Genomic DNA, 6,560 nt, shown 5'->3' with positions numbered 1-6,560 from the left:
CGGCGCAGGGCGGGGCGATAGCGACGCCCCTCTCCTCTTCACGTGAACGTAAAGGGGGGCATCGTGCGCAAGGGAAGAGGGGCTGCCCCAGTCCTGGCGCTTAAGACTTTGCCCTACTGAAATCTGCCCGTCCAGGACGAAGCCTACGGCTGTTCCCTTCGATCCCTCGCCCCTATCCAAGAAGGCGTGATGAATTCCCTTCTTGAGCTGATTGAATTTCTTGAACTGCCACCTTTTCTTTTCTGCCTTGTTGGGGCTCAAGGGCTGAGCAAGTATGCGTCAGGCAGGCATTCCATTGGGGTGACTTCTTACAGGTGGTACCAAGGTTGCTCTACAGAGGAACTCTGCCTTGAAAGGGAGGGAATACACACATACACACACACACACACATGCATACAAACATGCACACAAACACCCGCGCCCGCAGGCCAGTTTGTTCTGTCATGAATAGTGAACAAGCTTGGTATGGGGGTTAAATGTTGGAGCAGATCAAATTCATTTCTCCCATGGAAGTTTAGAGGATGGTTTAGCCATTCAATTCTGTCCAATTCCCAGAAACTGCCTACAGGGGTCCATGCAGTTTTCTTAGCACAGTTTTTCAGAATTGATTTTATCTTGTCTCTTCTAGAGAGCTGAGACAGAGTGACTGACCCAAGGTGACCCAGCTAGCTTTCTGCCTAAGCTGGGACTAGAACTCCCTATCTCCCTCTTTCTAGGCAGAGTGATGCTTTAGTCACTGCATCTGATGCCTTAATCACTATAGCAAACTGCCACTTAGTACATCTACTTTATCCCAGTTATCTACTCCATTCAGCTGTTCTGGGATGAACATAGATATTGGAAGACAGAGAGCTCAGTATACTATCCTGAGTACCTGGAAGAAAGACAGACTAAATGTAACAATAAAACAAATTAGTATCTACTATTCTCACAGGAGCACATTTGGATGGATTTGGATTTAAATGTATGGAACCACTCAGCCAAGTAACTGAAAAATGATGACTTATCTAAGCAACCCACTGAAAACCAGACATGACACAGAAACTTTTCTTATGTCTCCATCCCATAATAATAATAATTGATTCCACCTTCTTTCCCTCAGTTCTCCTGTAAAGGTGATCATATGGATGAGTCAAAACCTGAAAGCCAAAAATATAATTTCAGCTCAGCTACTTAGAGAACAGGATGTTCTCCACATCTTGCATTAGAAAATGCACTCACTGAAATAGAACTCAGGTGATCCTTGAACCACATCTGAACTCCCTGACAGGATGCAGAGATGCAGAAGCACTTACATACACTGAAATCACCTGGAATGCGAATGTATTGTTCCCTGCGCATGAAGAAATTGCTTTATGAAATCCATTTGTATTCTCTTCTCTAGAAAATATGATTTTTCCTCACAGATGGAAAAAAAGGGAAGGAGGAAAGGAGGACGGGAGAGAAGAAGAAAGGAAGGAAGGAAGGAAGGAAGGAAGGAAGGAAGGAAGGAAGGAAGGAAGGAAGGAAGGAAGGAAGGATCGCATATCATTTTTTGTTGTAGGATCAATACACTTGCACATTGTTGTTCTTATTTAATCATAAGCCAGCCAGCCAGCCAGCCAGCCAGCCAGCCAGCCTGTCTGCCTTCCTACCCACCCATCCGCCTCCCTTCCACCTGCCTGCCTGCCTGCCTGCCTGCCTACCTACCTACCCACCCACCCACCCACCCACCCACATACATACATACATACATACATACATACATATACATACATACATATATATACATACCTACCTATCTCTCTCTGTCTATATATATATATATATATAAAATATTATTATATTATATTATATTATGATACGATACGATACGATACGATACGATACGATACGATACGATACGATACGATACTATACTATACTATACTATACTATACTATATTATATTATATTATATTATATTATATTATATTATATTATTATACACACACACACACACACACACACACACACAATGGTTTTCTTCCTGGAAAGCTCCTAGGGTAGAGGTGAAAGGCAAAAGGGAAGTAGTATGCTCCCTCCCATATTTGGGCATACCAGGTCCTTTGACATAACATGTATATATGTATATATGTATATATGTATATGTATGTGTATATGTATGTATGTATGTATGTATATACATACATACATACATACATACATACATACATATGCATACACACACACATACACACACAGAGAGAGTGGTTTGGTTGGATCACAATTATCATATTCTCAGTCATCCCAGTGGCTGGACAATTTCACCACCTCAAGTGACAGAGCAAAATTAGAAGCTGCAGAGAAGTGCTTCTATTGCTTCTACATGCCCCATGTTCACTCAGTGTCAAAGCCTGCTTTATAGTGGCCTTCATTCCTCTCAGGAAGACATAAATATGTTCCCTGCTTACCACAGCATTGTCATGTGGACAAATTGGGGACTCCTCAAAGGAGAAATGGGGCAGGAAGAACAGAAAAATGCCAATCAGCCGTTTTCTCCATCTTTCTCTTTTGTAGTTCTCCTTTCTTTAGAATGAAGATTAGCATGAAAATCAGTTTCCAATTGAAAATTGCCAATTGTTATTTTAAGATATTGAAAGGAGAAATTAGAGCCTGAAATTACCTGTCAAGTGGTCCCCCTCCCAAATTAGAGCAGCAATGTGCCTAGTCTGAAATTGTGTTCTGGTTCAAAATTCAGGCATCCTTGAGTACTCATTGAAATATGTAAAATAGAATAAAATGACAATTATATTGTATATTAAATTGTATTGTATCTTATCCTATAACTATTGTATTTTACCCTGCTCTTATTTTAAATTGTTTGTATAGGATTCTATTGGTGATATGTGTTTGAACCTTGTGCTTCCAGGGGCCAGGGGTGAAATTCAGCAGGTTCTGAGAGGTTCTGAAGAACCAGTAGTGGAAATTTTGAGTAGTCCGGAGAACCAGCAAATACCACCTCTGGCTGGCCCCAGAGAGGGGTGGGAATGGGGATTTTGCAGTATCCTTCCCCTGGAGTGGGGAGGGGATGGAGATTTTGCAGTATCTTTTCCCCTGCCACACCCACCAAGCCATGCCCACAGAACCAGTAGGAAAAAAAAATTGAATTTCACCACTGCTATAGGCTAATCAATAAAGCTACAATAATAATAATACTCATTGAAAACTTTATTCCTTCAGGGGATGCATACAGATAGCCTCAACCATTATAGCATTATAACCATTATAGCCTTATAACCATTCATTTAGCGACTAAAGTTACAATGGCACCGAAAAAAGTGAGTTTTGACTGTTTTTCACATGGCCATTGCAGCATCCCCAAAATTTGGCTCATGTTTATGTCAGTATTCCAGGTCACATGATCTTCTTTTGTGACCTTCTGACAAGCAAAGTCAATGGGGAAACCAGATTCACTTAACAACTGTTACTAACCTAACAACTGCAGCCATTCACTTAACAACTGTGGCAAGAGAGGTCATAAAATGGGGCAAAATTCTCTTAACAACTGTCTCATTTAGCAACAGAAAGTTTGGGCTCAATTGTGATTGTAAGTCAAGGACTACCTATAATCACTTCTGGGAGAAGTGAAATCAGCATTTGTGATCTAGAATAAAGCATCAGATTTTAATAGTTTGTATGGGTGGAAGATAGGAACCCCTTTCCCAGGATGACTTGAGTTATTTAGTTATTACAAGTATTTCTCAATTTACAATTGGTCATTTAATGGCCATTCCAAGTTACAATGGCCTTGGAAAGAGGTGTGTAGCTCACAAAACACTCAGCCATTATGAAATACCTGCCTTATGACTGATTTCCAACTGTCCCATTACCATTTGCATTTTTTTCTGCTGGCTTCCCCAGAAAGTCAGTGTCTCTGCTTGCCAAGATGATGCCCCCTCCCCCCGGCTCCGGGGAATGGCTGAAAAGGCCTACCAAGGAACAGAGAGGAGAAACAAAGTTAAAATCCAAAGATCCATTCCTGCAGCCCACTGGAGCAGTTGTTTCCACACCTGATGGGAAAATAAACTTGCCAGGCAGCTCTTTCTCTCCATCTGCTTTATGACCTGAGAGACAGAGGTGGGTTCCTACCAGTTCGCACCTATTCGGTAGAACCGGTTCGTCAAATCTACCAAACCAGTTAGAAGAGGTTCTACCAGTGGACACAGAAAACAGGCCGCACCTACAGAAGAGGTTCCAAAAAATTTTGAAACCTACCACTGGTCCTTGGATATGATTATTCTACACTATCATGCTCATATTTATAAAACTCCGTGCCTCTGTGAAAGGTAAGGATGACTACTGCATTTGTAGTGCAATCAGAACATTGCATGTGTTGTTTTAACGCAAACCAAAGATGCCTTTTAAAAAACAAGTTTATATCATATTCTTATGCATGCCAGTGCTGTGTGTGAGGTAATTTAAGGTGGTTCTGACAAGTGTTGTTGGCATCTTCATATCCGGTCACATGGGCGGCAAGTCACTCCCATCCAGTCACATGGGTGGCAAGCCATTCCCACAAAGGAGGCCACACCCACAGAGTAGATTTGAACAATTTTTGAAACCCACCACTGCTGTGAGATCACATAGCAGCCACAACTGGAAGTGCCAGGATTGTGATAGTAGAACAAGCAGTCATGTAAGCATCTCGCTTAATGACCACTTTTCTCAATGGCTAAGATTCCAGTCCCCAATTGTGCTCATAAGTTGAAGACTACCTGTAACTACAGGTAGTAAATAGTTCACCTACAAACCTGGCCCAGGAACAGGTTTTGATGAACATGTCATAATCATCTTCATCGGGTTATTTGAAAGTCTGTAAGAAGACACACAATTTATAGATCATCTATTTTAATAATCTAAAAGGTTTTCACATTAGAAACTGGGGAGGCAAGATGAAAAGACAGAGACAGAGATGTTTGTAGTAGATGAAGGCATCACAGCTATTCCTGTGCAAACAGAAAGAGAGACACCGACGTTAGTGTTAGAAGGAGCTGTTCTTTTTTTCTGGGTTCTGAAATTGTTTCTCAGTCGTCATTGATTGCAATCAACCTAATCAGTGCTCTGAGCAAACTTCAGTTTATATATTATGAGATCACTGTACTAATAATATAAAGTAATGAATCTGTGGAAAGTAATTTATTCTATCAGTAAATGTTTTGTGTGTATAAAAGTCATTACTCTGCATCCCAGCTCTATTCTCCCTTTGCGTGATTTGCTGCCATTTTCTTTAAATATTAATTTTGCTTCCCTTTCCTTTAAATATGGCTATGTCAACAGTGAGAAAATAAGGCTCAATCAGATGCAATGTTTGCTCGTTGATATGAAAATGAAGAGCAAACTAGTTACCGATTACAGCAAACAACTATAATCCCAAGAGCATATCCTGCCACGTAGAATTTTCTGCCACTCACTTTGAACTTAATGGGTTGGCCAGTTGGCTAAACAAAACAGTAGACTCCTGTGGTTTGTTGTTTCCCAGATGTTTAAGACTTCAATTCCCATATTCCCCAGCCAGAGGCCATGATATCTTAGAATTGAAATCCAACACACCTGAATACCGGTAGTACTGGACTGAGAAAAAAAATGAGATGAGATATGTCCTTTTAGAATAGAATAGAATAGAATATACTTTATTTGTATGCCGCCCTTTTCCCTGAGGGGACTCAGGGCAGCTCACAATTCAGGGGGAGGGAAGGACAAAACAAGTTACACACATGAAGACAGTACATCGTTAAAAGTGCAACAATCATGCTATTTGGGTGGGGTTGAAGTCTTTAGCCCCAGACCTGTCGGGACAGCCAGGTTTTAAGGGCTATGCAGAAGGTCCGGAGGGTGGTGAGGGTACGAATCTCCACGGGGAGTTCATTCCATAGGGTCGGAGCAGCCACCGAGAAGGCTCTCCTCTGGGTAGTTGCCAGTCGGCATTGACCGGCTGATGGAATTCGGAGGAGGCCTAATCTATGGGATCTTATTGGCCTAGTGGAGGTAATTGGCAGTAGGCGGTCTCTCAAGTACCCAGAGAGAATCAAATTAATACAGCTAAAAAGTAGTCCGTTTGGATCACTAAATAAATATTAGCCATGCATGAGGGAAGATTATGAAGGAAAGAGAATTTCAGGCCCTTAGTCTAATGCTGAAAAATTATATTGCCCAGAAGCATGAACATGTAGTATACATTGTTGTTGTTAAGATTTATATAGCATTTGATTCAAAATGGGTCTTGGGCAGTTCACAAGTAAAAACATTAAAAAAAACAAGGAAAAATACAAGAACTGACAAATTGTAAAACAGGTGGAAACAGTAAGAAAAAAATCCACGAGAGCCTTCACTCCCTCATGTAAAGAATCAGGTCTTCAAGGCCCTTTGGAACACCATTCTTATGGGAGTCACCTGGGGAAGGTACCTCACCCCAGGTGGTAAGTGCTGCTACGAAAAGGTGTGCTTCTGAGTTCCTGATAGATGACATTGCTTGATTGAAGGTATCCAGAACATGCCAACCCTGCAGTTTGAATTGAGTCCAGTCCACCCACATATGGTTA

Source organism: Thamnophis sirtalis, unplaced genomic scaffold (assembly GCF_051295495.1).
Source record: "Thamnophis sirtalis isolate CommonGarterSnake01/CBP01778 unplaced genomic scaffold, rThaSir2_p1.2 scaffold_1, whole genome shotgun sequence".
Lineage (NCBI taxonomy): Eukaryota > Metazoa > Chordata > Lepidosauria > Squamata > Natricidae > Thamnophis > Thamnophis sirtalis.
Note: the sequence above shows the minus strand (reverse complement) of the source record.